The 18,576-nt window shown below is 41.5% G+C and overlaps 1 long non-coding RNA gene across 1 annotated transcript in view; it reads right to left on the reverse strand.

Moving 5' to 3' along the window:
• Positions 1–4,705: 4,705 nt before the first annotated feature.
• Positions 4,706–18,576, reverse strand: part of LOC102550092 (uncharacterized) — a 43,924-nt gene continuing 30,053 nt past the window's right edge. The window contains exon 3 of the long non-coding RNA XR_015637738.1: positions 4,706–5,371. This is a non-coding gene — a long non-coding RNA (uncharacterized LOC102550092). The remainder of the gene's footprint in view (positions 5,372–18,576) is intronic.

An 18,576-nucleotide genomic window follows, 5' to 3' on the forward strand; every position in this document is an offset into this window, starting at 1 on the left:
CTAAGTACCTACAGATGCTATATTATGCTGACACAGGAAGGTATATTCTCGGCATCAGATTTCTTTATGTACATTTTCTGTCTTTCAAAAAAAAAACCAAGCCATTATTTTGTTTCTAAAAGTCATCTGTTTGCTTTATTTTTATTAATAAAAATCCCCATGTAGGAGATAACATGGGCAGGAGCTAGCGATGGCTGGGACAGCTTTCATTCTTTCAATAGTGAAGAGAGAGCAATTTATCTCCTCACTGTTACTCTAAGTTCCCCTAGAGATTTAAAGGACTGTCAGGCCAAATTGACATCCATGTCTTCAAAGTGCAGAAGCCTTTTAGGACTAGTTCACATAATAAAGCAAAGATGAAAGATTTATTAAATTCCTTTAATACAGCTTGAACATGAATGTTAAGAAAATGAAAGGCATGCACAAGAAATTAAAGCACACTCAAGTGACATATGTGCTTCTAAAGGAAGGAGACTGGAGAATAAAACCCAAGAGTGTTTGAAGGTTTCTCAAGGTACATTAGTCTTGTGCACCCTTTTGGTGGCTCTCATTTTACATCTAAATAGTAGATAAGAATCTTGCTCTTGTTCTTGGCTCCACGATAACTAAAAGAAGAATCAAGGGCAGTGCCAAAGGGCCGTGGCCATATGCAGTAAATTCCCTGCATGAACTGTGCCCGTGCGTCCCCAGGGATAAGGACTTTAGAAGTTCGTCACTCGGGGTTGGGGATTTAGCTCAGTGGTAGAGCGCTTGCCTAGGAAGCGCAAGGCCCTGGGCTCGGTCCCCAGCTCTGAAGAAAAAAAAAAAAGAACCAAAAAAAAAAAAAAAAGAAGTTCGTCACTCAGGCCATTGTAGAGGTTTCTGCTGTCAGGGACGTACCTGAAGCAAGCATCTTCAATGCTATATATGCTTCAGAAGCTTATATCAAGCTGCATTATTGCATGAGCTGTGCCATTCATAGCAAGGTTGTTAGGAATCGATCTCCTGAAGTCTGGAAGGACAGGAAACCCCTACCCCTGTTCATACCTGCTGTAATGCACCACAACTTCCACCAAAGTCCAGGTAAAGAAGTGGTTTTGTTAGGGCAGAAGGAAAAATACCTTGGAAAAATTAAATGGAAGTTATACTATAATAAAATAACAATAATAATCTTGCTCTCTGTCTCTCGCTATTTCTCTGTCTCTCAGAGAGTGAGAGACAGTCTCTCTCTAGGAGAGAGTGGGAAAGAGATGGAGAAAGATACGGAAAATTGTGTTTGAGTGTGTGTGTGTGTGTGTGTGTGTGTGTGTGTGTGTGTGTGTGTTTGTGTTCCCTTCTCTTTCATGGAGTGTAGATTATATATCTCCATCTAAATTGGGTCTCATGTGAGATTCCTAGAAAGTGTAGATTACTGACTAGGAAGGGAAAATGTATTATCTAGTAGTTAAGTGTGTTGAATTCTTGCTCTACTCTTGATTTCAGAATGAGGGGCTCATTTTACCCTTCTTACAGGTCCAAGACTTTCCCTGCTCTTCTATCTTGCCTCCTTTCTGTTGTGTGTGTTGAATCAGGAAAGGAACAAAGCTATATCAAAGCATGCTAAGCGGTCAGGTGCTTCTAGGGAGATTCACTGGAGCCTCTGATAAATCCTCCAGTTAGGCAGCTAGTTTATTAAGTTTCATTACCTTGGGAATGACTTATTCTTTGAATTTCTATAGTGAATTTCAGAGGCAGCAATTCTGAGAAATGGATAAAAGCTAACTTTTACATTCCAACTAGACTAGAGTCAAAGATACAAAGGAGTTGAAAGAAGAAGAAACATAGATGGAGAAGACATAACTTTGGATAAAGTTCATCTGATATCACTAATAGTAAAAGAACACAGTAGATAAAATATAGTTCTGCCTGTAGCTAAAAGTTAACTAATTGCTAACTTTAGCACAATAATAAAATCTAAGGGGGAAAAGAGAGGAAAGTTAAGAACATGCTAAGAATACCAAAATTGGATTTGGATTTTGTTTCAGTTAATAATGAAGACAAGGCATGTATTCCATCTTGTGGAATAAGGTTCAAATCTAGTAAAAAGATGATTGACACTAAACAGTATTTGTATTAGTATTAAGCCAGTCAGTGAACCTTGCTAGAGCAGTCATTGTTTAGCTTATAATTTTCACAACTAGATTAATTTTCTCCCCTAGTAACACACATAGAACAGTCTAATAATATGAAAGTTGACCAGTAGGGTGAAACTTCCAGGCCTGTCCCACCTTGATTTCACAAGAACTTGGTCTCAAGTTCTTGGTATCTTCAGCAAGAAATTCATACCATAAAATTCTGGAAGGTAACCAATAACAATGGCAGTAGACTGTAATGTTTGTAGCTTCTGTGGAATACCCCTGACCAACAACTCAAAAAGACAACTCTTTTTAAGGGGTAGTGTGAATAACTCAAGCATTATGTGGGAAAGAATATGAATGGATATGCATTTATTGGTATTAAATAAAATATATATTAAAAACCAATACGTTTGGGAAGTTAGTACACAAAATGACTAAGGATATACAAGATGTCTACTGAATAATAGTGGGAAACCAATATTTTGTTGGTTACAAGGAGTATTTATTGACTCTTAACATATGGGGAATCAAGATCAGAAATCTAGACCTAACAGCATAAGGCATTTATTTGGTTTCATTCATACTTAGATACTGAGATTTGGTCTTGCTCTGCACTGTAATGTTAAGTGCCGGCCCCCAAGATCTGGAGTCTGGATGTAGGCCCAAGTGACATTTACCAATTTCTGATTGGTAAACCAATATGCCAAGAGCCAATAGCTGGGCAGAAGACAAGACAAAGAGGTGGCATTTAGTTTTCCCAGACTTGACATTGGAGGAAAACCACAAGGAAGAAAAGAAGGTGAAGGGGGAGGAGGAAAATGCCATGGGTTAAGAGTAAAAAATAGGCCCTCATTTCATGCCAATTGGAGTTAAAGCAACCCAAATGAAACATAGTAAGTAATAACTTAAAATTATAGATATGAATATAGATTCTAATAGCATAAAAGGTAGATATCTGTGCAGCTCTAGTGCTTATTAAGACTTATTGTAGATATAAAGATTGTGTGTGTAGCTTTTATCTGGGAACTTCATGGTCAACATCAGGGTTGAAACTCTGGGTTGATATTAAGTTATTTGGTAAAGTATTGCCTCCTCAATGTCTAGTAAAAACTTTAAAAAATAATTAAATTCAGATTCCCAAATGGAAAACACACACTGTCCCTTTAAGTTTGGGAGGTGTAGAAAATTGGTTTCTTACTTGCACAGTTTTTTCCCAAGGTGAAGGCAGGTTCAGCACAAGGGCAAAATGCATGCTAATTTGGCATGCTTGATTCTGGGGCTCACCGTGAAAGCTAAGACACAGCTGACCCCTCAAAACCAAACTAAACAACACAGGGGGCTGCAGGCTTAGATTCCAGCCTGGGGTACTTCCAAACGCTGGGTTACACTGCCTTGGAGATTCAACTAAATTTTGTGCATGCTAAAACCTCCTGTTGTGAAATGAAGCAGGCAAAGTCCTGCTGCTCACAGGGCAGAAAGCAGCACTGCATGCCTCGTGCAATAAAAAAAATTATACAGAATAAAATAAATTAAGATATCAATTTTATCTTAAGGAACTAGTTCCTTTCAATATGGTCTCCACAAGAATATTGGAAATGCTGATCCTAGCACACACACACACACACACACACACACGTGTGTGTGTGTGTGTGTGTGTGTGTTAGACTGAGGATAGGCTTATACAGTGAATAGAAAGGAATTTAAATGAAGTTAAATATAGAAAATAATATTAATTATGTAAAGAGACAGGGGATATAAGTATATTTAACTACAGAAGGATTAAAGCCCAAAGAAGGGAAAGATAAAGGGAAATTTATTCCATGTTTTTAAGGAAAGAAGAGAAATATGTATGGAAATTAATATAAATGTTAATGATAGAATGAGAAATTAATAAACCCTAGACTTTTATCTCAACATGTAAGAGACAAAAGCTAGAAATAGGTTTCTTGTGACTCTGAAGCCAACCTAATCTACAAACAAATTCAGCTTGGTCTACTCAGAGAAACCCTATATCAATAAATAATAAAAGTAGTCTGTAATTGTTTTAATTATTAAAATAAGTTTAGTGGTTATAATGGTATTTAAAAATCCTTTTTTGAGAGGTCAAAGTAGAATAGACCTAAATAAAAAAAAAAAGAGGCTGGTAAATCCATTTATACTTTTGATGACTTTGGGTTGCTAGACTGAGGACTTGCTGTTTTGGGGAGAAGTTTTATATTTGTGTTAGTAAGAAAGAAAAAAATGCTTTAGACTCCTTCAAAGGTAATAAGGATTGGGTTTGATAGAGGAAAACACCCAGAAGATCTTGGCTGCAGATAGGAATAAAAAAAAAATCAAGAAAATCAAACAGGACAGGTAACATGATTTGCTGATTCCTCTATGAAAGAACATCCCCAAAACTGACTGAGACATAAAAAAAAGCCAGCATTTCAACTATTCATAGCTAAAGGATCCAGTTGGCTACAGAATCCTCAAAATTAATCATGCCATCATTTTCTATGGTATGAATCAAGATTTATTACAATTTGGTTATTTATCAAACTAACTCATAAAGTGTTGAGATAGAAATCTCGGCTTGTGTCTGGACAAACCACACCAGGCCAACACAGTTCCACATGGAGAGGTTTAATGAAATGATGAGACAAGGGGGAGGGAGGGAGGGAGGGAGGGAGGGAGAGAGAGAGAGAGAGAGAGAGAGAGAGAGAGAGAGAGAGAGGAGGAGGAAGAGGAGGAAGAGGAGGAAGAGGAGGAGGAAGAGGGGGAGGAGGAGGAAGAGGAAGAAGAGAAGGAGGAAGAGGAAGAGAAGGAGGAAGAGGAGGAGGAAGAGGAGGAAGAGGAGGAGGAGGAAGAGAGGAGGAAGAGGAGGAAGAAGAGAGGAGGAAGAGGAGGAGGAGGAAGAGGAGGAAGGGCCAGAAAATGTCTGCCTTTTATTTAAATGTGACATAACTGCTCCCAGGTAAAGGTGGGAACTAATCCAAAAGTATGCTGGGGTTGTATGGCAGTTGCCATGGCAATAGATGCACAGGTGACCAGGTCACTGTTGAAGGCAAAAGCACTTCCTGATACCAACATACCTCCCTTTTTCTTATTATAAAAAAGAAGGAAAAGAGGAGGGAGAAGCTGATGGAAAAAAAGTGAATGGGGTGCTATGTCTCTTAGGCTACTTCCTCTTGTCTTGGGGTGTCATCAATTTTGCGGTATAGCTGACTTTTACCATCAGAGTCCACTTGGTAACCATTCACTTCAGGCTCCTCAGTTGACAGTGGCTGGTAATCCTGTAACAGAATTTTATGTATCTGTCATTGAAAGAATGTAGAGACAAGATTAATGAGACAGGGAGTGAATAGTAACGCCAGGAAGATGACTAGAAAAGATGTTATTTTAGGGAGTATCCACTTTTGTGTAGAATTTTTGAAAATCCCAGAATTGGAGGCCTTACATTCCTTGAAATTCTGTATGTTTGATTGAAACTCCTCACTATCCCAGATTGGTTGAAGTAGAAACAGCATTCTTCTCGGAAGAACAGACAAAGACCACCTTCTTTAGCTATCACAATGCCCAGCCCCCATTGGTTCTGAAGCACCACAGCTGCCAAAGAATCTGTTCTGGATAGTAAGCATGGTTTCAGACACTTTGTCAAGCTTGTAAGTGAGCTTATTATATTGGGTCATGGAAGTAGTTATCCCTGCAATCCCAGTGCCAGCACCTATGGCTATTCCTGTAGCAACCAAGAGTGGCATGACCTGAACTGTCCTCTCATGTTGGGCAGCTATCATATTTACAACTGATATTGGTAGGGGCTCATTTCCCTGGATTACCCCTAATTCAAGGAAAAGAAATACAAACGTGCAAACTCCTGACCAGCTAGAAGGCAAATGATGATATACCTGGGTGCCACAGTGGACTGATGTGTTTTGGACTGCTAGGCATTGTGGCAAAGATGAGGTTTCAAGGATTTTGGTTCTACTGCAGTCTAGGGAGCCAAGTGTTCCTACAGAACATGCCGTGGGTATCTTAAAACAGTTTGCCACACCAAAAAGAGGGATAGAGAAAAAGTGACATCAAAGTCAGGGCAGCTGGCAAAGGGTGTGGTAAGGTTATTGGGTAATACCACTGGAGAAGCTTTAAGTGGCAGCTGTGGGTTAACTGGAGGTACACATAGCCAGCAATATTTGAAGCCGTCAAGTCAGGTGACATTAGGAGTTGGTATGCTGAGGTCAAGGTCTGAAGTGACAAGTTGGTGCCACTTATGAGGGGGTATGTCAAAGAGGCAAGGGCCTCAAAGGAGTGTTTATTTCCTGTACTTTTCTGGTATCTAGAGGTTGAGCAATTGAGACATGTTTTCTCTGAATGTGAATAATACTTACTGGAGACCCTGCTTGATGTTTTTCAGTAGAGCTTACCAACAACTCCACCTGGGATTCCATGGATCTTGTATGTAGAAAAGCATGTCTTGCGCTGCTAATAGAAGTGATTGGTCCATGATCCTAGAATATGTATCTGCCAAGACCACTATTGGCAGCCCCCATATTCATCTGGCCATTTTTTACAATTGTCTTTTCTCTGGTCAAACAGAAAGCAAGTAAAGAGATCATAATACTTAGATGGGATAACCTATATTGGGATGACAGCAATTTGGATTGGCTCCTGGCCTCCAGACATGGAGCAGTTTCCAGACCCTATTTAGAAAGACTGTTTATTATCTGTGGGAGTTTCTTGAGCCTCAAATCTCCAGATGTACAGGTTACCCTGGATAGAAACAAACAGCCAGGGGAGGATGAGAAACCCATGTCTAGTCCAGTGGTGTTGAGCGCAACTGATGAAATAGAGTCATTTTCTGGAATTGGAGACAAGGTCTTGATGTCTTCTGGAGCTTAACAGAACATAGTCCTGTTACGGTCAATGTTTATGAAGAACGTTTAGGTGGAGGAGTAAAAGGTTTGAGGTGGGACAGACGACCCCAGTGAGAGTCCCTCGAGTTTAGGAGCTGTAGGTGTCACGAGAATCACCTTAAAATGACCCTGCCATTTAGGGGAGAGTGGTGAGGGCTGATGGTCTGGGGGAGATAGCAGAACTTGGTCTCCAATGTTGACAGGAAGCTGACAAAGGAACAGTATGTGGCTGAGGTAGAAGGTGGTCAGCAAAGTCCCATAGGAGAGAGTGAGGGTGGCAAAGTAATGGGGTGAGTATATGGTCTGGGAAGAGAGAACATTTAGGTGAAAGATCAGGAGTTAGACCTGGACTTCCATACATGAGTTCAAAATATGAGACTTAGAGAGGTTGTTTAGGGAGAGCTCATAGTCTGAAAAGAGCCAGAGGTAGGAATTTTACCCAATCAAAGTGAAGTTCCTGTGGCAGCTTGACAAGAGTGGTTTTTAAAGAGTGGTTAGTTCTTTCTACTTTATCCAAAGCTGAGCGTTGTAGGCTTATGAAAGTGCCAGGAGATGTCTATGGCCTTAGACAGAATTTGAGAGATTCGGGAGGTAAATTCAGGACCATTGCCTGACTAGAGGGAATCTGGGACAACAAGTTGGGGGATGATCTCTCAGAAGAGATCAGAGACTGTCTGAGCCCTTTTGTTAGTTGTGGGAAATGCCTCTACTCACCCTGAGAAGGTGTGTACCAAGACCAGGAGGTACTTGGCATTTTCGACAGTGGGCCTGTAGTTAAAGTCAAGTTGTCAGTCAGTTCCAGGAAGAGAACCTCTGGCCTGATGGGTAGGCAAAGAGCCAGCAGGATACCTTGAGTTGGAGTCTGACATCTGACAGACTTTGCAAGAAGCAGTGATAGATTTTAAGAAACTAGATGTTAAATCCTCAGGAGTAGGCTATAGGTGGGTCTTAACAAAAGAAGACAACACTTGGTGGTTAGGATGAAAGACTTAGTGAAGATAGGATAGAATTTGGTGAGTGTCAGGGGAGTGAAAGTGTGGTTGTGGGTTGTAGTGTAAGAATGTCCTGGAGAGGGTGAGATGAGTCTAGGACCCTAAGGCTCGCAGATCTCGCTGCCTCATCACCTCAGTTGTTTCCCTTGGAGACAATAGACTCATCCATCTGGTGGGATCTGCAGTGGGCAATTCCAATAGCTGAGGGAAGATGGGAAGCCTTTAGCATGGCCATAATTTGATTTGCATTAGTTACTAATCCTCCTTTAGTCATAAGTAACCTGTGTTGCTTCCAGATAGCAGCGTGGGACAGGCAGATTTGGAAAGCGTATTCGGGATCTGTGTAGATGTTGAGGGATTGTCCCTGTGCCAATTGAAAGGCACAGGTAAGGGCTATTAGCTCAGCCTGTTGGTTGGTTGTATAATCAGGGAGGGCCTGTGCCTCACCAGGTCAATATCTGACACTATGAAGTATCCAGTTCTTCTGGGCCCTTCCTGTAGAAAGGAGCTGCCATCTGAATACTGGGTATAGTATTCAGGCAGTGTGCCTTCCTGCATGTGTGAAAGATGAGGTAATAGTTCCTCTAAAGTTTCAGTGCAGGAGTGAGGTAGGGAGTGGTTAGTATTTGGCCCAGGAAGAAGACTGGAAATATTGAGAGGTAGACATGATTGGAAGATGAATGTGGAATTGTCTATTAGTGCTACCTGGAGAAAAAGAACCCTGGAGGGAGGAAAGTCTGTAAGCCTTTGTAAATTAGGAGATGTGACAGGTTATGCGATGAGAAGATAGTTATAGGTGACTCAAAGGTTAGGGTTTGTTTTTATTCTCCAGTAAGGAGTTCAGCACCTGCTAAGGTACAAATATAGGGTGCCCATCCCTGAATGGTTAGATCTAGTTTTTTTTTTTTTTTGACAGGTATGGTACAAGTGCAAAAGAGGGTTCCAGTTGGTGGCCTAGGGCCCCAATGGCAAATTCCTGTTTTTCAGTTATGTAGAGGATTAAAGGACCAGTCAGGTCAGGGAGATGCAAAGCTGGGGTCTTAAGGAGAGCCTGGTGGAGTCTTTGAAAGAGCTTGATAACAGGTTTGAGAAGAGGTTCACAGGGGTCGCCCAATGCATCTTCACATAAAGGGTGAGAAAGGAGGGAAAAGGAAGGAACCCAGGAACATAAAAAACTAGCTATTCCTAGAAATGATAAAAATTTCTTTCTTCGTAGAAAGGACAGTTAGAGACTGAATTAGGTTCTTTCTATCTAAGCCTTGTGGGTTGGGGTAATTGTTAGTTCCAAATAGGTGACTTGAGGAGTGGACAGTTGGACTTTATGAGTTGAAACCCTATAGCCTGGCCTGGAAAGGAAATTTAGAAGAACACAGATGCCAGCTTGGCTAGTTTTTAAGGAAGGATACAAAGGAGAAGATCATCTATGTAAAATATGAGCTTAGATTTAAGGAGAGGCAAGGATGATAATTTAGAAGTCAGGGCCTGGCCAAACAGGTTTGGCCAGAATATCTGAGGTAAAACAGTCCAGGTAAGTTGCATAGAGAAATGTGTGTCAGGATCTGTCCAGGAAAAGGCAAGTATGTCCTGTGACTGGGCATCTAGAGGGATAGAGAAAAATGCATCCTTGAGATCTAGGACTGAGAAATGGGAAGTCCCCAAGGGGATAGTGGAAAGAAGTATATAAGGGTAAGCCACAGCAGGATAGAAGGGAACAACTGCAGAATTGATGCGCCTGAGGTCTTGAACCAGGTGATAGGTTACATTTGGTTTTTTAACTGCTAATATAGGGGTGTTAATGGGGAAAGAGGTAGGGTGAGGGAGGTTTTTTTTCCTTAAGAGTCCAGAAATGATTGGCTTAAGAACCCTGAGGTTCTGGAGAGAGAGAGGGGGTTATATACCTGGTAGGGTTCAGTAATTGCATGGCAACAGAATGATTAGCAATAGAGGGGGGGTTCTGGACATACTAGACTTGGGGCCTACCCGAGAAGCTGGTAAAGAAAGCAACATGTTCATGTTAGTAGGTTTGCTAGCAGGAAAAATGCAGAGGTGCTGCAGGCGAGCTTGGGTTTAAGCGAATGGGGGAGCAAAGGAAATAGGCTCCCAACTTAGCTAGAAGACCCCTTCCCAATAAGGGGACAGGGCATGTTGGCACTACCAAAAAGGAATGGATGAGAGGTACACCCCTAGAAATGAAACTAAGTGGTGGGTTTGGTGAGGAAGTTAAGGTTACTCCCTACACTGACAATAGGGAAATCAGAGAGAGAAGTGGATCCCCAAAACTCCATTAGGACTGAGTAAGCCATAGTCAAGCCTAGGAAATCAGCTGGAGAGTTATCTGGACAGAATGTCCCTCTGTCCTGTGCAACATGATGGCAGTCAACAGCCCAATGTCCCTCTTGATGGCACCTAGGACATGCCCAGCTTGGTTTGCAGAAGTTAGGGCAAGGCCTCGCTCAGTGACCTTTTTGACCACATTTGTTGCACAAGCTTGGTGGTCCCTTAGCCCCGGAAGACCAGTGGCTGAGGCTGGTCAGACAACGTTCACCTACATATGGTATTTTTTGTCTGTGAGACTTCTCATCCCTTCCATGGTACACTTTAAAGGCCAGCACCAAAACTTCTGCTTGTAGAGTTAGGGGCCCTCTCTCTAGCTTTTTAAGTTTGTCTTTTATGTTGGGGTAGCTCTGAGAAAAGAAATAGATCATCAGAATTTGCCTTCTGGGTTTTCAGGGTCTAGGTTAGTGTATTGCAATAAAGTTTTTGTGAGGCATTCTAAAAATCGGGATGGGTTTTCCTGTTTTTCTAAATGACCTCTTGAAATTTTTCAAAATTCACTGGTTTTAAGGCTGCCCGGCAAAAACCAGCCGGGAGGCAGGTTATGAACCTATCACTGGATAAAATACCACCTGTGGAATTATAATTCCATTGGTGATCTTGGTCAGGTACTGCCTCAGAACCAACTGAATATGATCCATCTGTTTGATGGATCTTGTCTGCATGTATTCTTAGCTCCTTCCAGACTCACCAGCATTCCCCAGGAAGTAAATTATTACTAAGGATCATATGTACATCATGGAAAGTCAAGCTATAAGATTTGGAAATGTACTGGAACTCTTTAACCTAGTCTCTTTTCTATTTGAGAAAGCCCATTCAGGGAAAAAGGAGCCTGTACCCTGACCAGCCCATCTACACCGGCTACCTCTCTTAATGGAAGGACTGGTGCTGGATCAGGCATCTCTAGCAATGAAGGGTTTGGGGCTTTGGCTGTGGCCTTGGAGTGGGTGATGGAAGGGGTGAAGGTATGTTTCAATGCAGGAAGATTGGAGCATCCTTCAGCTGGTACAGGAGGAGGGGTCTGGAGAGGTCGATCAAGAAGGTTCTGAGGTAACCTGGTGAGGAAGAGAAGCTAATGCGGCAGCTTGGATTTTCTGAAGTGTAGAAACAGGCCTGTGGCAAAGAGGATGTGGCTTGTTATCTGGGTCAAGGGTTGTAGTGTCATCTGTTGTATGTCTCATGGCTAAGAGGAATTGGGTGGGACTATAAGAGAACACAAAGAGGGTGTTGGATAGAAGGTAGATAAACACTTGAACATAAAGGACCTCTTTCCATTTAGGAGACCACTGGCAGTATGAAGATCCTGTAAAATTGGGGATCTAGTGTGCCATTATGTGAACCATTGTCTAATAGATACTGAGTCCAGATATTCTTGCAAAGATATATCAGTTTTTGATATCCTCAGGTGAGGCATTAGTTTTAGAGATTTGAAAATTTCCAGGAGACAACCCATTGGGGAGTCTGGCAGTATATTCAGAGACATTGAATTACCCATTGGGGGAGTTATTGAATTATCCATGCAGGAGGACTAAACCTACCAATCTGCCAGTACTTGTGCGAGAATTTTAACAGTGATATGGTAGCAGGAAACGTGAAACCATGTGGTTGGTGGGTGCTACATGACGCACATGGCAAGAGCTAGCACTACATTGTGAACCACTGAGGGCAGCAGCTCACATAGAGCCAGCTGCAGCATCAATTCCTGAGTCCCACAACAGCCAACAAGTGGTGGTGACATCAAATTTGGATGGTGCACAGCAAGTGGAGGTGAAGGGAAGCACTGTTGTCAGCCCTGCTCTCACCCACGGCTGTGGCAGGTGCACAGAGGCAGAGGGGCAGAGCACAGGGTCAGGCATGGTCATGGGTAGGTCAAGTTCTCTGTACAGGCCATCAATGTTTGGACAGAAATCTTGGCTTGAATCCAGACATGAGGCAAACATGGTCCATATGGAGAGGTTTAATGAAACGATGAGACAAGTGAGAGGAACGAGAGAAAGAAGAGGAAGGGGTAAAATATGTCTGCCTTTTATTTGAAATGTGACATGACTGCTCCCAGGTGAAGGTGGGAACTAAGCCAAAGGTAGGCTGGGAATGTGTGGCCGTTGCCATGGCAACAATGCACAGGCAATCAGGTGACCTCACTGTTGGAGGCAAAAGCAGTTCCTGATATCAACAAAAAGACAACTGTCTTTCACCTGCTCATACAAGAGGCAAAAATTCATCATTAACTGATCTGTACACCTTGCACATCCCATACAATGTCTTTATAGAACTAAATATCGGCTGTAACAGTTATATATTACAGAATTAAACAACAATAGTGCAGCTCTGACAAGATTCACCCTAGGGAAAGAAGAAATGACCTGCAGTTCCTGTTCCCTGCCCTATTCTGTGTCAATTGATGCTATTTCCAGAGACATGCTTCTAGAACTGCTTCAGTAATGGCTGCTAATCCCCAGTGAACTCAGTTCATCCTGCTACTTAGACAGTTACAGCCTAGACTTCAGTTAAGGCCTGAACTGTCTCAACACATAACGACTGCATAACAAATAACTCTAGGAAACATTGTTTTGATTTAATCATTTTTTAATTCACCTTTGAGCCCTAAAAAGGAATTCTCTACCCCAATTCAGCAGGAAGTAATTCTAAGAACATCATTGATACAATCCTTTAAGGTGGGGAAGATGACTTTGGTTATTTTATAAATTATGAATATATTGTCATTTTAAGGGATAATTTACAAATAATTTTAATTTTTGACAGAAAAGACACTAAAGAGAGAGCTTAGACTCAGGAATTTCTATCTTTCATTTCCTCTTATCTATTTTTTCATTCTTAGGTAAAAAGAAAGAGGTGGAAACAGAAAAAAAGGGGATACAGTAATATTACAGAAATTAGACAAATATGGAAGGTTTATAAAAATCTACTTTTAAACAAAAGCATTTTATAGCCATAATCTATCATTGGAAGAGATCTTTATATTTTGATGCAGAATTGAGGTTATATTTTGTTACATTGACACAGAATTTTGTTATTGAAATGAATTTTAAGGATCATTTTGAGCTTTTAGGTAGGCATTGTACCTACCCCACTCATTTAACAATGCAAGGCTTGGTCCCACTCCTTTTAATAGCTGCTATTACAAACTGTTTAGAATAATTAAGTAATCCAAGTCAGATGGTCAAACTCATGGTCATATTAGATTCTAATTTAGTTAGGACTGGCTAGTAAATAAAGATGTCAGCAGGCAATAGTTGGGAAGAAGAGACACAGGTGAGGTTGAGGTTTCCTGGGCTTGAGATCAGAGGAGGAAGATGCCATGGGTGAGGAGTCAAGAATTCAATGCCCTAAGGACTAGCCAATTGGAGTTACAGACAGCCAAGGTGAACCAAAATAAGTAATAACTCAGGATTACTACAGATAGGAAAGTCTATTCTAGTAGCACAATTGATAGATATCTTTACACCACTAATCTAGTGCTGATTAAGGCTTATTGTACATGTAAAGGTTGTGTATATGTCCTTTATCTGGGATCTAAATGGTCAAAGGTGAGGTTAAAACACTGGATTGTGATTAAAAATTTATAAAGTAGTAAGGCATTGGTCAAACTAGTAAAAATTAATATACAATATAGAAAGAAAACAAAGAAGTAAGACTTAACATATTGAAGAAAGTAGTCAAAGGAGGAAGGAAAATGAAAATGTGACATACCTTGGAGAAATTGGTTTCACCCATAAAGATTAATAAAGTTATGATGTTTGCTAAAAATTGGTGTTACTAGAGAGAATTATATTAAATATTTTAAGTCGAACTCAGGATTACAAACATCATACACTCTGTAACTTGTAGTTAGTTGATTTTATATTAAGATATGGAATCATGGACATATATATGACATGAAAACAGAAGCTATAGTATCTCAGGCAGTAACAGAGACTAATGAGAAAGGGAAAATAAAAGTAAAGATAGAGGATAAGGTGATTTATCTTCAAAGCACATTTCAAACCAATATAAATTATATGCCAATCATACAAAATGGTAAAACTTATACTCTGTTTTAAGTTGATGTATTCTTGATGACAGTTCCCTTGGTTACTGTTATAGAAGCTTAGTAACCGGTATCACAGCTAACATGATAAAATTGACCTTAATTTAATGTTATTATGTTATGTTTATTGCTGTCTTGGTTTTATTTGAAGGACTATGGCATGTCTCCTCTCTGTTTCAATTTCCTCAGAAGCTATTCAGTCTACAGTTTTACAAGTACTGACAGAAAATGTTGGAAAGCATGAAAAAGTCTATATTTCCATGGGTCAAAAATAAATTATGATTGATTTATCGTAGAGCTCCTAATCCCTGGGATGAAGAATAGTGAGAAATTTTCTTGATGAATTAAGGCGTTCAATAATGTTTAAAATATTAGGGATTTAGGAAACTTTGATATCTGCTTAGACAAAATACATAGATATAAAATTCATGAGCATATCAAAGTTAGTAAGAATATTACTTATCAATACATAGATTTGATGCAAACTCTTATAAAAGTTCAAACCACACTCTTTTGCAGAAAGGGATAATTCATATACTGTATTTGCCACAGAATTTCCTGGAACCCTAAAATATAAAGAAAGCCTAGAAAAACCACAAAGTTGGATGATACAACTCCTAACGTTGAAATAGCAGAGTAAATAGCTGAGAGGCATGAAGCATGAGCTGTAGTTAACCCACCATCTCGAGTTTGGAGATGAAGATATTGAGGAATTGAAGACATATAGACCTTTGCACTGTAACCAAAGCAACTGAATTCTGCCACAACATGCATAAGATGAAGGCATTATATTCAGAAAAACCTCCATCCTATAAAGCTGACATCCTGTATGTAACTAAATGAAATGAGAAGCAATCACAGGCCCCAGTTCTGCCTGCTCAAATTGTTGACCTGCAGAATTATAAGAGGGTATATTCCTGGTGTTTGAAGCTGCAAGAAGTGTAGAAACTTGGCTTGCAGTCAGACAAAACAGGTAATAAATAATCTTTATGAACTTCCTCATGGTTTGTCTCCCTGTGGCCTTTGCCTGTGGAAAGTGCAACTGTGAATTAAGAAGGCGAAAGAAGGGAACTGATGTTTATTTCAGATTCATTCCTACTAATTATTCTTAAATTGATGTATTGATATAATAAATTCTAAACTGGAACATCATATAGTTACAGATTCTATCTGGATCTTCTATTACTTGTAATGATGGTTTGTAGCTCTAGACAATGGATTTGACCATAATAATAGAAGTAATAATCTTCTAATGGTAATTCAAAAAAACAACTCTCAAACCCCCACTGAACCACCTTGCATATACCCAAAGAGGCCGGCTCTTACCCAAGACACAGATCATCCCCATAGACCCTCCACAATAACCCCCAGCAAAGACTGCAGCAAGGCTAGGAGCTGTGGGATTTGTACTACCATTGGTCAGAGTATCAGCATCATCGTGGTCTGGGACCACAGCAAGAGTGGTTTGTATTCCACCTCACCACACTGCCACACTGCCAGCCTTCCAAGAGGCCATCTAAATTGACACACTCAGTTCCATATGCTGCTTGAGACAACGGATCCAAGAGGATATTCATAGCAACCAAAGGCAGAGGCAACTAGTTGGTGAAAGGGAAGAACAAGAACATAATCAACAGAAGCCAATAAAATATGGTACCCATCAGAAACCAACTCTCCTACCTAACCAAGAAGAGCCCACCACACCTGAAGAGCAAGACTTAGACCATATACCTCATCTCATTAAGATAATAGAGGTCTTTAAAGAGGAAATAAACAGAGAGACCCAACCGCCTGGTCAGGTGGGAACTCCTGCGGCTGCAGAGCGGAAGAGACCACCAACACTGCTCACCCCTGCCCACATCCCTGGCCCAAGAGGAAACTGTATAAGGCCTCTGGGCTCCCGTGGGGGAGGGCCCAGGAGCGGCAGGACCCCTGCCTGAGACACCCCCAGAACCTGAAAGAAACAGACCAGATAAACAGTTCTCTGCACCTAAATCCTGTGGGAGGGAGAGCTAAACCTTCAGAGAGGCAGACAAGCCTGGGAAACCAGAAGAGACTGCTCCCTGCACACACATCTCGGACGCCAGAGGAAAAAGCCAAAGACCATCTGGAACCCTGGTGCACTGAAGCTCCCGGAAGGGGCGGCACAGGTCTTCCTGGTTGCTGCCGCTGCAGAGAGCCCGTGGGCAGCACCCCACGAACGAACTTGAGCCTCGGGACCACAGGTAAGACCAAATTTTCTGCTGCAAGAAAGCTGCCTGGTGAACTCAAGACACAGGCCCACAGGAACAGCTGAAGACCTGTAGAGAGGAAAAACTACACGCCCAAAAGCAGAACACTCTGTCCCCATAACTGACTGAAAGAGAGGAAAACAGGTCTACAGCACCCCTGACACACAGGCTTATAGGACAGTCTAGCCATTGTCAGAAATAGCAGAACAAAGTAACACTAGAGATAATCTGATGGCGAGAGGCAAGCGCAGGAACCCAAGCAACAGAAACCAAGACTACATGGCACCATCGGAGCCCAATTCTCCCATCAAAACAAACATGGGGCTGCAGAGCGGAAGAGACCACCAACACTGCTCACCCCTGCCCACATCCCTGACCCAAGAGGAAACTGTATAAGGCCTCTGGGCTCCCGTGGGGGAGGGCCCAGGAGCAGCAGGACACCTGCCAGAGACACCGCCGGACCCTGAAGGAAACAGACCGGATAAACAGTTCTCTGCACCCAAATCCCGTGGGAGGGAGAGCTAAACCTTCAGAGAGGCAGACAAGCCTGGGAAACCAGAAGAGACTGCTCCCTGCACACACATCTCGGACGCCAGAGAAAAAAGCCAAAGACCATCTGGAACCCTGGTGCACTGAAGCTCCCGGAAGGGGCGGCACAGGTCTTCCTGGTTGCTGCCACTGCAGAGAGCCCCTGGGCAGCATCCCACGAGCGAACCTGAGCCTCGGGACCACAGGTAAGACCAAATTTTCTGCTGCAAGAAAGCTGCCTGGTGAACTCAAGACACAGGCCCACAGGAACAGCTGAAGACCTGTAGAGAGGAAAAACTAAACGCCCGAAAGCAGAACACTCTGTCCCCATAACTGACTGAAAGAGAGGAAAACAGGTCTACAGCACTCCTGACACACAGGCTTATAGGACAGTCTAGCCACTGTCAGAAATAGCAGAACAAAGTAACACTAGAGATAATCTGATGGCGAGAGGCAAGCGCAGGAACCCAAGCAACAGAAACCAAGACTACATGCCATCATCGGAGCCCAATTCTCCCACCAAAACAAACATGGAATATCCAAACACACCAGAAAAGCAAGATCTAGTTTCAAAATCATATTTGATCATGATGCTGGAGGACTTCAAGAAAGACATGAACACACTTAGGGAAGCACAGGAAAACATTAATAAACAAGTAAAAGCCTACAGAGAGGAATCGCAAAAATCCCTGAAAGAATTCCAGGAAAACACAATCAAACAGTTGAAGGAATTAAAAATGGAAATAGAAGCAATCAAGAAAGAACACATGGAAACAACCCTGGATATAGAAAACCAAAAGAAGAGACAAGGAGCTGTAGATACAAGCTTCACCAACAGAATACAAGAGATGGAAGAGAGAATCTCAGGAGCAGAAGATTCCATAGAAATCATTGACTCAACTGTCAAAGATAATGTAAAGCGGAAAAAGCTACTGGTCCAAAACATACAGGAAATCCAGCACTCAATGAGAAGATCAAACCTAAGGATAATAGGTATAGAAGAGAGTGAAGACTCCCAGCTCAAAGGACCAGTAAATATCTTCAACAAAATCATAGAAGAAAACTTCCCTAACCTAAAAAAAGAGATACCCATAGACATACGAGAAGCCTACAGAACTCCAAATAGATTGGACCAGAAAAGAAACACCTCCCGTCACATAATTGTCAAAACACCAAACGCACAAAATAAAGAAAGAATGTTAAAAGCAGTAAGGGAAAAAAGGTCAAGTAACATATAAAGGCAGACCTATCAGAATCACACCAGGCTTCTCGCCAGAAACTATGAAGGCCAGAAGATCTTGGACTGATGTCATACAGACCCTAAGAGAACACAAATGCCAGCCCAGGTTACTGTATCCAGCAAAACTCTCAATTAACATTGATGGAGAAACCAAGATATTCCATGACAAAACCAAATTTACACAATATCTTTCTACAAATCCAGCACTACAAAGG

This window comes from Rattus norvegicus, chromosome 14, assembly GCF_021556685.1.
Source record: "Rattus norvegicus strain SHRSP/BbbUtx chromosome 14, alternate assembly SHRSP_T2T, whole genome shotgun sequence".
Taxonomy (NCBI): Eukaryota; Metazoa; Chordata; class Mammalia; order Rodentia; family Muridae; genus Rattus; species Rattus norvegicus.